Consider the following 18161-nt stretch of genomic DNA (forward strand, 5'->3'; position numbering starts at 1 on the left):
ACAATTTCCACATAATATATATTTTTTTATATTTAATTAAGTTATATTCTTAATTATAAATATATTTAGTAAAATAGAATAAATAAATAGTAACTGTAGAATTTTTTGTTTTATAATTGTTTAATTTTTTTTTTGAACCAGCACAACTACTTCACGATCGGGTACGCTGATGATATCGCTATTCTAATCAGCGGCAGAGTCAGCAGTACCGTGTGCAATGTCACACAGAAGGCGCTACGAATTGTGGAGAGATGGTGCATAGATAACGAACTCACCGTCAATCCTGGAAAGACGGAACAGGTAATGTTCACTAACAAACGGCAATTGGGGAGCTACAAACCCCCTAGACTGTTCGGTACGGAGCTACAGTTCAGCTCGGAGGTAAAGTATCTAGGAATTATTCTAGATAGCAAACTGAACTGGAGCAAGCATCTCAACAGCAAAATTGACAAGGCTACAATAGCCTTCTGGCAGTGCCGCAGAATGATAGGTAAGAAATGGGGTCTATCCCCAAAAGTCACTCTGTGGCTGTACCAGTCCGTCATCAGGCCAATTATCAGCTACGGTGCTGTGGTTTGGAGGCCGAGAACCAGACTAATCACCGGTGAAGCAAAATTACAACGACTTCAAAGGCTAGCTTGCATGGCGACTACGGGCTGCATGAGGACTACTCCGACAGCCGCCCTGGAAGCCCTACTGAACCTGCCGCCGCTGCACCTGTTTATCCAACAGGAGGCGGGAGCGGCTGCGGTAAGACTCAGGAAGCTAAACCTTTGGAGGAACGTAAAGGTAGCACATACAGGAATACTTGGCGAACTGGCAAACAGGGAACCGCTCGTCGAAGCGGTTACCGACAGGATACCCAAACAGTACGTATTCGACAAAAAATACAGAATACAATTACACGAAGACCCAAGTGAAGGCCTCAACCCTAGAGAGTTAAGAATCTTCACAGACGGGTCGAAAACATCAACAGGTACAGGTTCTGGGGTCTACTCAGAAGACCTGAATATCCACATCTCATCGCCATTAGGAATCCACAACACCGTCTTCCAGGCGGAATGTATGAGAATCATAATGGCAGCAACAGCGATCAAGTCTAGAGAGGTACAGGGTTTTCCAATCCGTATACTTTCCGATAGCAGATCGGTCCTGCAAGCCCTACAGAGCGACACTATGACATCGGGGCTAATATACGAGTGCCATCGAGCTCTGACGAAGGTAAGTGAAACAAACACCATTATCCTCCAATGGATAAAGGGCCACAGTGGATCGCGAGGCAACGACGCGGCTGACCGACTGGCGAGGAATGGATCGGAGATGAGGGTCCACGGACCCGAACCCATTCTACCTCTGCCTTTCGGATGGCTGCGCAGCCAGCTGCGACGCAACACCAAGGTAATGCACCAAGAATATTGGACAAACCTAACTACCTGCAGGCAGACCAAGGAAGCTCTTCCGACGATCAACCCAGGATTGTCCCGCAAACTTCGCGGTTATGGAAGAGCCCAGCTCCGACTACTGGTCGGGGCGCTTACGGGACATGCCTTGCTTAACAAGCACTTACACAATCTAGGTGTTACAGACAGCCCCCTGTGCAGAGCGTGCCTGGAGGCAGAGGAAACGGCCTCACATATCCTGCTGGAATGCGGTGGTGTGGCGAACTACAGGGCACTACACCTTGGGACACCGAGGTTGCTCCAGGAAGTCGTCGGCAACGTGAAGGGTCTGCTAGGCTTCCTCAAGGAGCTTGGCTGGCACGAATAGTGCCCACCAGCCGATCACGCAAAAAAGGCGCATCAAGACGTCGAGTTGCGGAAAATAGCCCGTCTACAACCAACAACCAACTGTAGAATTTTCAATATATTTTTTCCCAAGTTTTTTTTTTCTATAATAGGTCTTAGTTCTTCTGGTGTAAGTAAGCATAAGGATCAAAATAATCGGGATTAGTTTCTATACACTCCATTAGAACTTTTACCGACTTTCTACAGACGAAAACAATGTTAATTCAACAGTATAGTTCAAAAACAACCCTTATACTAAAGTAATAAGATCTAAATTATTGACAATCTTTTGCTGATGGCTGTACGAGTTCATATGAAAAACGTAAACGCGACTATAAGCGAACGTCGCTGAACTGTAAGAAAATAGCGATTCTTCATATTTTACTGATACCTTACATAATCCGAATAAAATTTTATCCGAATTCATTTCAAACAACCTTGTTCCATAAAATCATTGAGGCCAATAATCAATTTATGCAAGTCACGTTCACTCTACTTCTTACAAGTAATTATATTTAAAGGTCTTGGCGTATAAAAAACTTTTGAAAGATCTTACGGTTCCGTATTTTTACATAAAGAAGTGCTATATTTTAAGGTTTTAGTAGATTTATGTTACAAAATTACAAATGGATGGTTTTCAGAGTTTTGTAGTTTTTTATATTCCTTGGATTGGGGACAGGGTCGACCACGTGCTTGCGATGCTTCTGGTGTTGCAAGCGTCTATAAGCTACGGTAATCGCTTACCATTAGGTGAGTCGTACGCTTGTATGCCGACCTAGTAATTTAAAAAATGGTATACATCTAGATCCAAAAATAAGCGAACGGCCTAGGAGCGTACTCACCATAGAAACACAACACTGCGTGAAAACAGTTTTCATTGTGATCTTCTGTAAGGTCGAGGTACTTCCTCAGTCGGGCTGCTCCAATTTTGAGGCGGATATTTTCAGGATATGCCCTAGCTCAGTTTGCTGCCACAGTTAACCTTCATTTTGTCCGTGGAGATTTTTATATTATACTTTATGTGAAGTAAAAAAAATCGATTATTTATTTGTTACCCCATATAAAGTGAGGGCTAAGATCTAGACTAGGAAAAACCGATTTATGGGGTTTTGGGGGGTGGAGGGCGGAGGGTGTAGGGGAAGCTATACACGGTAACACTGCCACACTTCGAAACCCCATGATTATGGAGATATCCATGGTTAAAGTTTTAAAATTATAGGAAGAATTTAAAGCTATTATAATACTTTTGAGCTCCGCGTCTGACTTCACCTTAGCTCCGGCGCTGCGGGTAGTGCAATCCATGCGCCGTTTTACAACTTTATAAGTTATTTTCACAGGAGTTCAACAGGAGTACGTAAAAACGATCTCGACTCCAAGATCAACAAACGATACAACTTGCGGTAACCATGCTTAGTTCCGTAGCTTTCAGATGTTATATTCACATTTCGCACTTGATATTAATATTTCAGACTTTAAGTTATTGTTTTCACACGGTTTTTTAACAAACGATACAACTGATGTTTAATGACTGAGATATAGATGCTTTAAAAAAAAAAATGGCGCGCCACTTATCGTTTCGCTCCAAAGCAATGTAAGCATAAATTCATTTTTTGTTTAAATAACTGTAAAGGCAAAGGTCTACGACCATACAGCCTTGTTTCATGTTGTTTTTTTAATTAAATATATTTTCTTTTTATTTAATGTTATAAAATTACGTCGATAAACGGTGTAATTTTTAAATTAGATAGGTTAGGGTTATTTTTTTTGTAACAAAACTATGTCTATAAACGGTGTAATTTTTAAATTAGATAGGTTAGGGTTATTTTTTTTAGTAACAAAACTATGTTTATAAACAGTGTAATTTTTAAATTAGATTTAGGTATTTTAGGTTAGGGTTTTTTTGTAACGGAATTATGCCTATAAACGGCCCCTTTCTGAAGTCAGATTATGGTAATTTTTTTTTTATTCATGTCATGTTTTTTACTTCATTATATTTTAACCGACTTCCAAAAAAGGAGGAAGTTTTCAATTCGACTGTATTTTTTTTTATGTATGTATGTTACATCAGAACTTTTGACCGGGTAGGCCGATTTCGACAAATTTTATTTTAATCGAAAGGTGGTGTGTGCTGATTTGTCCCATTTAAATTTATTTGAGATCTAACAACTACTTTTCGAGTTATATCTAATAATGCGTTTTTACTTGACGCTTTTTTCGTCGACCTACGTTCTATTATACCGCATAACTTTCTATTGGATGTACCGATTTTGATAATTCTTTTTTTGTTAGAAAGAAAATATCCTTAGCTTAGTACCATGATAAGGAAACTAGGATCTGATGAGGGAATCCCAGAGAAATCGAGGGAAACTCTTGAAAATCCGCAATAACTTTTTACTGGGTGTACCGATTTTGATAATTTTTAATTTGATCGAAAGCTGATGTTTGTCATGTGGTCACATATAAATTTTATCGAGATCTGATAACTACTTTTTGAGTAATCTTTGATAACGCGTAGTTGCTTGACTATTTTTTCGTCGATCTGCGTTGTATTACTTGTCGATGTAATTGAAGTCGGTTTTTTTTTCGTTTGCGAGCAAACACAATTATATTTATTTATTGTCATATAAAATGAACTAAAATATTGAGTATTTTAATTTTTAATTATAATTAAATATATTTAATCAAAAAACATAACATGAAACAAGGCTGTATGGTCTAAGACCTTTGCCTTTACAGTTATTTAAACAAAAAATGAATTTATGCTTACATTGCTTTGGAGCGAAACGATAAGTGGCGCGCTATTTTTTTTTAAAGCGTCTATAGCTCAGTCATTAAACATCAGTTGTATCGTTTGTTAAAAAACCGTGTGAAAACGTTAAATTAACGTGTGGAATGTTAAAATCTAGTGCGAAATGTGAAAATAACATGTGAAAACTATGGAACGGAGCATGAGTAACGTAAGTTGTATCGTTTGTTGATCTTGGAGTCGAGATCGTTTTTACATCTACATCTAACACACGCGTAAGTGCGTAATCGAGCAAAATTTTTGCTCAGTCGAGATCGTTTTTATTTTGAAAATAACTTATGAAACGTGAAAAAAACGTGTGAAATATGAAAATAGCGTGTGAAATGTGAAAAAAAAGCGCGTGAAATATGAAAATAATGTGTGAAAGCTGCGAAATTCTTCTTCTAACCTCAAAACTTTAACCATGGATATCTCCATAACCATGGGGTTTCGAAGTGTGAAAGTGGTACCAGGGGAGGCGTTCCCCACCCTCCTCCCCCCCTTCCCCCACGGTCCCGAAATTCGGTTTTTCCTAATCTAAGGCTTTACCAAAGTGGGGATATATTTTTACCGACTTCCAAATAAGAAGGAGTTTCTCAATTCGACCGACAACTAATAATGCGTATTTTCTTAACTATTTTTTCGTCGACCTACGTTGTATTACCGCATAACTTTTCACTGGGTGTACCGATTTTGACGATTATTATTTTAATCGAAAGCTGATGCTTGTTTTGTCGTTCAATATAAATTTAATCGAGATTTGATGGCTACTTAATGAGTAATCTTTGATGACGTGTATTTATGTGACGGTTCGTTCGCGTCATTGTTTCGACGCCATCTATCGGACACTGTAAAATTACTTCGGTTCGGACTCGATTCGATCGAATGATGTTACACGGCCAGATTTACTATAAAGTAGAGAGCTATAATTATTATCCACTAGAGGACAGTACTGTAGCAATTTATTCTTTATAAACAATTTTTGATAATTCTTATCTTGTGGTACGATGTGATTGAAGTCGGTTATTTTTTTCGTTTCCGAACAAACACAATTATTTTATTCATTTTTTTCTATATCATTTGTATATGAACTGTAAAAAATATTCAACTTAAATAAGGCTGTAAAAATAAGGATGCTTAAGTGCTATTTTAGTTTTAAGCTAAATTTGGGAACTAACAACGCTAGCTTTTGACAAATCTAGTTGCCCAGAACAGAATATAAATTAGTTAAAGGAAAAGAGTAACAACGAGGTAGGCTCTACTTAATGAGCAACGGCTATTCAACAAATAAGAATATTTGGCAAAATAAAAATACTGAAGTCGAAATAAATTACGTGTGGTAATTAAGTTAGTTTATGCAGTTGCAATTACGAATTCCGACTAATTATAATACTAGTAACTATAACAATTAAATGCAAATGTAAGTGCTAGTTTGAGGAATTTATTTGGTACTCGTTGTACGAACATAATGTGGGAAATTTGGTATTACTCGGTAGTAGTCCCAACGCGAAGCTGTGTGGTTTATGCATTAAAGAATATAGCCACCCCGTCTCTTCCAGTGGGTTTCATAAGACTAAGGGATAACACAGTTCCACTACCACCTTGGAACTTATTAAGTCGACCGATGGCGAGATAACCATCCAACTGCTGGCTTGAAAGACACAGGCCGAAGACGGGCAGCAGCGTCTTAGGTGCGACTAAGCCAGCCCTGTGGTCACCAACCCGCCTGCCCAGCGTGGTGACTATTGAGAACATACACGATTTCACGCCATTTTTGGCACGAACTTGTAGAGGCCTATGTCTAGCAGTGGACTGCTATAGGTTGAAGTGAGTGAGTGAGTCGCGACACAGTACGCTTGAATCAGCGTGCTGGATAATTACCGGCCCTTATTATTAGTAATCTAGACATTTGCTTAGCTGTAGAATATTTATAGTCGCTTACAGAATGTTATCGATCTAAGAACTTTCAATGGACATCAACGTACTCGTAGATGTAATAGAATCTATTCGTATTACACGCTTTTTATCAGCTTCACCTTTATGTTTGTATGTTTATTACTGATTCGTTTAATAATCGTTAATCCACCACGCTGCTCCAATGTGGGTTGTCGGATATATTCCCTACTATGAGTAACGATCGCTCTCATGTGTACATGATAACAACCGGCACCGACGGCTTAACGTGCTTTTTATTTACCAAATAACACAAATAGATATTAAATTATTTTAATATGAAGTTCCCTTAGAAGTTGTTTAAAAACAGGATTGATATTATACATCACGTTCGTGGCAGTGAAAAGATTAATGAAGACAATAAAGAGATTCAACCTCTGTTCTGTAACAGTATCAACGGTATTAACTTTGAAAGGATCTAATGTTTCATAATGAGGTTTAATTGTTGTTTGTTTATGAAATTTGAACATGGTTTCTATCACAATATTCTAGCGACCCGCCCCGGCTATGCTCGGGTTACCATTTAATGTTCTTTTCAACAGTGAAAAGTTAAGAACAGAAGAATCTAACGCGTTTGATTTGATATTAATTTAAACACCATTAGTTTAAGCAGCTTTCCATTCTCCGAATTGTAAGTGAACATTTTTTTAGAAGTAAGAATAAACATTGCAAGCTACACTTAGAAGATGTCATCGCCAACTTTTTCTAGACATATTAAAGAGGAATGTTTCCACCACATATCGTTTTGCTATAACCCAAATTAACAAGATGCATATTTCGATATTTGGTTAATGATATAATTAAAAGTTTTAAAAAAAATCGTACTTAAATCGAATAGTTAAATTGCTAAAGATATGAAAAGATTTTAAGCATTTAATTTTTTGCAGTTATAAAACTGATGTACAATTAATAACATACTTTAAAATAACTCTCAAAAATTAAGCAGCGAGCTATTCGGCAAAACGATTTTCCACTGTTTGAGAGGGGAATTGTTCCCATATATCATATTCCGTTTCTTGTCTTTGTAACAAATCAATACGTGTCAAAGTCGAATTAGCATATTTCAAATGAGACAAAATATATCTTAGTTAAAATTTGAAGGAAATACCTCAACCTTCCAGAAAATCACCCCCAAATAATATTACTTTTGCACATAGTGTCGTGTCGTGTTCTCATGGAAGGGCTTGGGGATAGGTTCGGCAGTATACTTGCCATACTACTACCGTCAAGCGTATAAATATGATTGTTTGCTAACCTAATAGTATAAGAAAAGAAAAATTTCAGGATCATTAGAACTAATTAACGATTCTAAGAATAAATTAAAAATGTAATTAGAAGAAGTTGGTATTCTACAACATTTTCCTTGTAGAATCACTTACCTATACAAAAAAATATCGGGTTTTTCTAATGTCTGTTGTATTTAGAAATGTTTTCAATAAACATTAAGCGAGATAGACAATTATTCGTTGCTAATTGTCCGTGAAAAACAATCACCTTCCGACCTAATGACCTCCAAAAGAAGAATTTTCCTCCTGCCGCTTAAAGTGTAATTAGAAATACCAACATTTCTTATATACGACGACGCGTTGGCGTAGCGATCATAGCATCGGCCATATAGATGTTTGTCGTGGTCTGGGCATTGTGCTTGTGTATTGTGTGTGTTTCCGGACCCCCAACACAGGAGAAAATCCTACTAGGGGCCGTTGAGTGTGAAGCGTTTATTAATTATTAATCAATTATATACGACTTATCAAAAACGGGCCATTGTTCTTTAAATTCTATTTATCTATTTTATACTAGCAATATCTGTGCGAATAATTCGCACTAAATAAGTATAATAATTATCATTTTACAAAATCACATTTTTTTTTAATAAAAGCAATAATAATTTTTCTAGTTATAGATGCCGGAAGGGCAAACAATCATCTATAAAATGATATATAATTTATGTGTAGTTAATGTGAGTTTTTTTTCTAAAAATGGAAGCAAACATCTTAACCTTAGCGTATCAATATATATGATGATGTTGTTAAATTATATTACATCGATGTATTTCCATGCAGTTATTTATGCATTTGATTTGGTTGAAACTCGAAAGTATTCTAAATTTTACACACACTTTTATGACTGCAGTTGCACACTCAAGCTCGGGATAATTACCTCGGGATTTGTACGTATACAAATATTTGATTCTGGTGTATGTTTTTGTAACTCTTCCCTAGAATAGTAGATTTAGCTCCAACCCTCCCACTGTGTGGAGAATAGACCTTTGACCATCTGTGACACATTTAAAAACTGATTCAGTATATCTGAGTAAGTGTATCGTGTGACATATTGCATATGTATCACGAAAAAAATCAAATCGTCTTTCGTGCACATAACCGAACGATCACGTGCGTAACAGATTGATAATGTTTTGTTCTTTATATTATAATGAAATGTAACAAGGATTTTCTGAAGTCTACCAGTTGAAAGTAAAATTTTCTCTTTTTATTATATTTTGTAAAATATTTTTTTCAGGACAAGAAACTATTAAGTAAATCGATTGATATTCTATAATTATTGATTTCTATATTTCTAATCCCTTTTAGTCGCTGTTGTTAAATAATACAATTGTGCGTCAATTATAGTTTAACGACACAACTGTAGTGTGTTGTTTGTTGTGATTTTCTTTAAATTGCTTTAAGTATTAATAATAAATACCTGATAACGATTATTACTCAAAGTAAGGAATATATCCGACAACCCGCATTGGAGCAGCGTGGTGGGTTAAGCTCCTACATGGGGAAAGGGGCTTATGCCCAGCAGTGGAATATTACAAGTGAAAGCGTATTAATAAAATTATTTTGTACAATAGTACTATTGAATGAAGTATATTTGAATCGATTATTTTGACAGAAAAACTATTGAGTAAATCTTTTACAACATGAAAATGAGGCCAGAGACTGTCAAGTATCAGTTCATTTAAGTTATAATACACGACTACGCTAATCATACTATATTAGTGCTATGAAAAGTTAAAACTTTAACCTTAAGTAAAAAAAAAAACACCAACATTAACATTACGTCGTTTCCACGTTTTATATCGTATAATATTTTGAAAATATAAATATTACTCGATTCGTAATGTTGATGAAAGCATCTAAAACTCCCCGAGGCCCAGACACGATTACATTATCAAGTAAATACAGCGGTGGGATGTTTCGCGAAATCGATATTAGTTCCCTATGATATACTTATAACTTTATTTTAGAAATTATGAGACTTTATATAAAAAAAATATGAAACAATGAAATGAAAAATAGAAAATTTAGTGACATGTTTATAAAAGAATTCTTTTTAAAACTCGGAAATCTTGCTCAGGGATAATAATTGTATTTAAACAGATATGTATTTATGGCCTGGGTGTATGTCCCTGTAGGTTAACCCATCGTGCACGAAGAGTTCACCTTCACATCAATTAATATAGCTACGTTCACAGGTCTTAAACACAATGATAAATTGTTCACATGTCTATTTAACTGCGTATAAACTTACTTGACTTATCGGAAGCAAATTAAGAATCGCTAATGAATTTAAGTGAGAGCTCTTTAAATACTTCTTTGTTTTAAAAAATGATATTACCTCTTTTTCCTTCTCAATAATAAGCCTCAAATTATATAATAAAACACGTACAATCAATAGATTTTAGTTTTTTTTTTAATTTAAAGTCTTATAACAAAAAAAAAACATTAGTATTTACTTACTAAACGTTGGATAGACACGGTCGTTATAACCTTATTGTAACTTAAACTTAACAAAACGAAAGTATTAGGCTAATTTTACATGAATATATGTGGTTTATTACCCGACAGCAGCAGGGTGCGACTGACTTACATAAATCTTTAACAATATTATCGAGTGTTAAATCCCAGAGTTTGCCTGTAACATATTATTTTAACTTATTTCTGGGTTTATCAGCTCGATTCCTTTTAAATACCTACGCTTCAACCTGTAATATCCCACTACTGGGGATAGGCCTCTTTCCCCATGTAGGAGAAGGATCAGAGCTTAATCCACCACGCTGCTCCAATGCGGGTTGGCGGATATGTGTACATGATAACAATCGCGACCGACGGCTTAACGTGCTCCCCGAGGCACGGTGGGGAGATCCACAGGGACTGGACAGGGACTTTTAAATACGAAAAGTTTGAAATTGGACGGTTCGTAAGCATAACGAATCATTTTTGGAATATAGTAACCAGGTTTTACTAATTCTATTTCATGTAATATTTCTGGTACTATAAATTTACACAGAAGATCACATTTAAATAATACTGTTTTCAAGCAGTGTTGTGTTCCTGTTGATGAGTAAGGTGACCAGAGTTCCTGGGGGGAATTGCGGGTAGGGTCGGCAGCGCACTTGCAATGCTTCTGGTGTTGCAGGCGTCTATAAGCTACGGTAATCGCTTATCATCAGGTGAGTCGTATGCTTGTTTGCCTACCTAATTGTATAAAAAAAAATTGAAAGTTTTTAACCATAATAACTAATACCATTTTATCCTTAAAATTCCGTCTCATACCACTTCTTATTACTCTAACTCCTTCTCTGTTAAAGCTGTCCAACTTTGGAACTCTCTTCCTCTTCCTATTAGACAAGCTCAATCTCTCTTCTCCTTCAAAAAATACCTTAAACTACATCATTTGTCACTAAGCACGTCATGATCGCCTACATCGTCTTTGTATGATATAATATATATTTACTATGTGTGTGTGTATATATATATATATATATATGTTTGTGTATTTTATATATGTAAGTGTTATGTATGTTTATTATTATTATATATTCTCTATTAGTACTTTGTTCGAGTAGTCTAATTCGCATACCAATCGTTTGTTTACTTCCTAACTGCAGTTTCTATTTCGTGTCCTATACCCAAAGGTTGTCTGGAAGAGATCGCTCTTTCAGCGATCTCTGATTAATTATAAAATATTTATTTAATCATTTCTGATTAACTAAATCAAAATACGAATTACTTTGTACTAAGTAAATTTATTTTTCACTTTTTAGTTTCCTTTTTGAAGTCGGTTTTTTTTTGTTAAAAATTATTTTATTAAACATGATTATTAGTTGGAACAAAAACAATTTAATAAAAATAAGTATGTATATATACTGTACAGTTTTTCTGAGAACGGATTCACTGAAGATTAACCTAATTACCATATTTTGTTTCTGACCCTTGTCAGATGTAATCGCTGTTGTGTCCATGACAGTTATCTAGTTTATGCAAACATTTAAACTATATACGTTTATCACGTAAATTATTACTATTTTTAATGTAAATTAATAATAAGTATTTGTAAATATATTTTGTAGTTCTTTCTAATGTTTACGCAAATTTCACTCATTGTTATAAAAAAAAAAATCAAATTCGGTATTTTTAAATATCAAATTCGGTGTTTTTAAATTTCAAATTCGAGTAATATTTTAGGAACGAAGTTCCTAACGGCAGGCTTGACATTTGGCTGGGCAACCGAACTGAAAAAAATGTGATACTAAAACCGTAACAAAAATATATATCGGATGTGACGTTATATCAGTCACACGACTGTATAATATGACGTTTGTAAAACTAAAATATTACTAGTAAACTTTTTTAAAATATTTATGTAATTTTATCGCTTCAGCCTCTAATATCCCACTACTGCTCGACTGATCAGAGCTTAATCCACCCCGCTGCTCCAATGCGGGTTGGCAGATATATTCCCTACTATGAGTAACGATCGCTATCAGGTGTACATGATAACAACCGGGACCGACGGCTTAACGTGCTCTCCGAGGCACGGTGGGGAGACCCACAAGGGCCGCACAAACACCCAGACCACGGTAAACACCTGTATGGCCGATACAAATGTTTGTCATGTGCGGGGATCGAACCCGCAACCGCCAGCGCAACAGATACAACCCATGGCTGTAACCGTTACTATCGAAAAAAAATGTTTTTTATTTCACTTAATAGTTTTAATTATTATTATTATTATTATTTTGTTTGATTTATTTATTTTACGGTATTTGTTATTTTCTAAAATACTAAATTTCCTAAATATTTTTATGGACTTAATTTAAAACTAATCAACAAAATAAAAAATAAAAATAGGTAAAAAAACTTTTTAAATTAAACGGTTATATGTTAAACATACATTGCAATGTTTAAGATAAATGTACTTGTTAAGGAACGTCTCACATCTTGCGTTGCAACTCTTGGTTCACATCGTGTGGCCCGCACTTAATTTATCGGTCATCGGTGTAAAGTGTTTATAAACTGTGAGTGCAATAGACAATCAGTGGTGTGACAGAACGTTTGCTATATAAGACAATGATTTGAAATTTGAACTCTCTCTTTCCCATATTTCTTCTCGTCGTGCGAAGTGTTTGCTAAACAATGTAATTTTGTAATACAGTAATCTATTCTCTTCCATCTTTTATTTTCTCCAACTCTTCAAACAACAATCAATAAAATACAAGCAACAAGCAATACAACGAAACAGTACTAAAAGCCAAAAAATAATAAAATAGATACAGTCGTGGGAATTATAAACATATGCATAGACTAGACTAAAATAAAACCGTGGGGCACGTCAATTGTCTACAATCGTTGATTAAAATGTTTGTTTTGTAATGTTACACTATAATTAGGCAGTTGTTCAACCGACAACGATGGACGTGTGATAAGTAGGGCTAGAATGTGGAAACAAGCTAGCAAGCTCGATTATAAGCGAGTTTTAGGGTTTCATAATGGTGAGCGAGTAGTACTTTTATCATATGTTTTGTCGATTAAAGACAAACTACGAGCAGTGAAACGATTCCTCGCCAGCCAGCAGTGTGAATGTCCAACGATAAACTAGTTGAAACATCACTTTTATTTACATGGAGTGTATAACTATTGGAATTTCCATGAGCAAGAAAATAGTAAGTAATTTCCTCACCGTCTGCAGGCCAACTGCCTATTTTAACGACGAATTAAACGATTCTTCTATCGCACATTAAGTCGATAATTTGTAGACAATTGACGTGCCCCACGGTTTTATTTTAGTCTAGTCTATGCATATGTTTATAATTCCCACGACTGTATCTATTTTATTATTTTTTGGTTTTTAGTACATTTATCTTAAACATTGCAATGTATGTTTAACATAAAACCGTTTAACTTAAAAAGTTTTTTTACCTATTTTTATTTTCTAGTTTTTAGTTTTTATTTCGCATTCTATTTAATTCATTTAGTGCTTCATTATTGCAAGGCCCATCTTAAATATTGAGGTTGTATAGTGCACTGTATTCTTCTTGTCAAGCCCTTTTATTTGATACCCATATTGGTGGGATTGATAAAAAATTGTTATCAGACATTTGGTAGCGGCGGCCAGCTTAGATTTCAATTTTGCATAGTAAATTGTATTCTACTTGTTGAGACCTTTCATTTGATACCCATATTGATGGGATCGATAAAACCTACGTTATCCGCCATTTTGTAGCGGCCGCCATCTTGTATTTCAATTTTTTATAGTATATTGTATTCTGCTTATTGAGCCCTTTCATTTGATACCCATATTGATGGGATTAATAAAACATAAATTATCCGCCATTTTGTAGCGGCGGCCATCTTGAATTTATAATGATAATGAATAAACATAATTGTATTGTCACCAAAATCCAAAGTGTATACAAAATTTCAGAATAATCGGTTGACAGGAAGAGGGTGAAATTTGAATTACTAAATTTGACCCAAGAATAAAAAATAAAACAAACGGGGTGAGCTAAATAAAACCGTTTAAAAAATCAAGAAAACTAGAAAATATATATAAAATTCAACATTTTTTTTTTCAAATTGTGTTGCTTCTATACTATCCGAACTTCGTCCTACGTGGTGTCCCATGACACCACACTATTTTTTTTTATATTTCGTTATGTTTATAACGCTACACCTTCGGTCAGCCGATCTGATCTAAACATTACCAGCTACAATACAGCAATATTATTAAAGCGCTTAGTAAAAAATAAAATAAAAAACCCGCCTACGTTAAGAACAACTAAAAGAAAATCAACTAAATAACATGCACAAAGAGAGAATGATTTGACTTATGTTTCAATTTCATGCCTCCGACTGCATATTATGTACAATGTTGCATAAAATTTCGAAGGAGTACCTACCGCATTGATATTTTTAAGTAGGTATACAGTATGTTTGATATTGTATCGATTTATTTGGCTGGCATTTTTCAATTACTTAATTTTTATCTTGTTACAACATTTTCGGTTGATTTTCTGTGAGTTGTTCTTCACGAAGCCGAAGATTTTTTTTAAATTATTATTTTATTTATGTCTTTTTAGTTAGACGTATTACGCAATCGGTTCAATTCATTAAAAGAGTTTACATCATGTGGTTGATTAAGAACAGTTTGTTTTCTGAAACAATAAGCAGAAAATAAAAAAAAACCATATCAATTTGAATGCATCTATAAAAGACGTGAATAGGTTATACATTTATAAATATTTATTTGGCGAGTTACATAAAAGATTGATAGATATATATATAGAACCTCCTCTGTTTTTTTCGTCACTAAAAATATTACTTAATCAACAAAATGATGTAATTTTTTTTTAATGAATTGAAAAAATTACGTAATTTGTCTAAAAAGAAATAAATAAGTCAACTTTCTTATTGTATTTTTTATGAGTATTGCGGTGATAATAATCATCATATACCTTTTTGAAATTTTTGTATCAAGCCCATTAATTTAATACCCATATTGTAGTATTCGAAATTTTTTTTTCCATTAACTACACATGGCTTCACACAGCCACCATGTTTGCTTTTTTTAACGTCACCTTTTTAAGAACACTTGGGCTGCTAAGACAAATCTAACTATACCTCAACTATGTAAATCCGTTCAGCGGTTCTGGAGATATGAGGTAAAAAACAATATTACATACATAATTAAATACATATAAGATACGCGCAAAAAACATAACTTTAAGCCTTCCTTCGCAGTCGGGTAAAAATATAATAGTACATAAATAGTGTACATACAACTAAATAACATTGATTACGAATCTTTAAGCCTTTCCTTACTTTTGTTTGACCTCTGTTGTTTATTTTTGATCCGAGTTTGAGATGTTGGAAATAATACAGAATAATTTTATTGTTATTGGGTATATTAATTTTGAAATTGTGTTATAATAATGGTTGTTTTTGTTTTTGTCGATTGTCTATAACATTTACAATGAATTAATACTTGAAATAAATTCTCATTACAGCAGGGACTCTAGTCTTTGAAAGCGGGAGAACGCTTCTTGGAATCATTGTGTATTCCATTTTGAGACGGGTGATGATCTCTTTTTATTACATGCATATATGAATACATGACAGTAATTGTTGTGTGTATTGGTACATATCTGATGTACTAATTATGTATTTTGATAGTACTTTTTTAAATTATTCCACTGAGCAATAACTTAAGTACATCTCTTTTGTACTATTATATTTTATTTTTTCCAAGCCAACGCCATAAGTTATTACTCTAATACAACTTAACTCTGGAACGGGTGGCGATTCCACATATTTATTTTCTCAAGCCTACGCCTTAAGTTATTTTCTCTGATATAATTTAACCCTGGAATGGGTGGCGATTTCATATATTTATTTTATTCTATCGATTATTATCGATTTAAATGGTACACATGTTAGAGCCTACATCGGGAATACTTTATTATAATGTTAAACCTTGTTTTTTTTTCGTAACTATGTAGCTACTGAGTGATGTCCATTAGTAGACCATCACTCTGTATGTTAGGGCGTTTCTTGCATGGGTCGGACGGTCATCACCTACGATAAAGAACCGAGGAAATTTTTTTTAACCCCGACTGATATCGTGATGGAGATGGTGTCGTGGAGTTTGGACCATTGAACTCGAGAGACTGGCGGGTGATCATCCAGGGAGTTTCTGCAGAGCCACGTGTCACGGAGACCCGCTATGATAAGTGACCACAGTTAACCTCCACCCGCGTGTCAGAAATAATTCGAACCCTCAGTATAGTTTAAATTAATATTAGATTAATCAAAAATTTATTTCGGTTCATAGTGTAGATTTAAAATAATTCGGCTTGTGTTAAACTCGTTCGTTTAATCCATAAAAGGAAGATAAAGTTGTTTTTTCATTCAAATTGTATTGAGCTTAAAATTGTGTTACATTGTATTAAATTACTTTTTACATTAGTCTAATTTATTTTTGTTCTCCAATCCAATCTGATTGCTAATTTTTTTTTAAAATATATCGCACCTTTAATAAAACAAAGATGTAACTCAAAATTTGTGGATTTGGAGATTTTACAATAAAACCCGTCTTCGTCGCGTAAAGAATAGTTAGACTTCGACTCCGGCGTTTTAACTATAAGATACAGAGAGATACGCGACTGTTGCTCTCTTTTCTATCAACTGGAACTGACAAGTCAGTTCTTATAAAGTGGCGTGATTCAGAGATGCATCGGCAGTGAGCGGAGATTGAAGTGCTACCGTTTTGAGTAACATCAAATAATTCGATATTAGATTAAAAGGGATTTAAAATAAAAAGATGACTTTTGTTATACTTCATTCTCTCAGAAAACGCATTTGATAATGATGTGTAACATTTGGATTTACTTCGGTTTTGTTTTAAAAATTGACAAATTTTACAAAGTTAACGCCTAACACTTCAGTTTTATATTGAAATATATGCCTTAGTTGTTGGAGTAATTGGTTAAGTATCACTTTATTGTAATAAATAAGGCTATTTATAAAAGTCACTTTTGTTTACTTCTTTTTATTATTTAGAATGACGAAAGATAAGTAAAAACTTTCAACATTAATTCCCTTTTCGTGTAAAAGCTAAGAATAACTTGTAACTGTTGTGCTTATTTGTATAGGTTTTGAAAATGGTCTTAGAGCTCACAATTTTTTTTAAGTTTAATACCACATTCAGAAACTGAACACCACAATGAAGAGTTACAGCGTATCGAGCGTAAAAGTTATAAGATAAACATAATAGTGTATCATTACAACCTATACAGTCCACTGCTGGACATAGGCCTCCACAAGCTTTCGCCAAAAATAGCGTGAACTTATGTGTTTTGCCCATAGTCACCACGCTGGGCAGGCGGGTTGGTGACCGCAGGGCTGGCTTTGTCGCTCCGAAGACGCTGCTGCCCGTCTTCGGCCTGTGTATTTCAAAGCCAGCAATTGGATGGTTATCCCGCCACCGGTCGGCTTTTTAAGTAATATAATAATAGTGTAATAAGTTATAAATTTTTTTTCATCTGATTACTGTAATAAATGTGAAAGTTTATGAGGATGACGTTTGGATGGATGATTGTTACTCTTTTATGGCAAAACGACTGAATAGGTCATTGTCATTCAACAATGCTGCTATTTTGACGTTAAATAATTATGATTATTATTCATCCTTAAAATATACTACAGTGTTATGAATTATTGTTATTTTAGACTAAAGAAGTTATGCAGGTTGAAGAGGAAAATCAACAAAATACATATATCTCCAGAGCCCAAAAATATAACTGCAGAGCTGACGAACATGATGACACCTACTCAATATTTTACTGTCACTTA

This window comes from Melitaea cinxia, chromosome 22 (assembly GCF_905220565.1).
Source record: "Melitaea cinxia chromosome 22, ilMelCinx1.1, whole genome shotgun sequence".
In the NCBI taxonomy this organism is placed as follows: Eukaryota; Metazoa; Arthropoda; class Insecta; order Lepidoptera; family Nymphalidae; genus Melitaea; species Melitaea cinxia.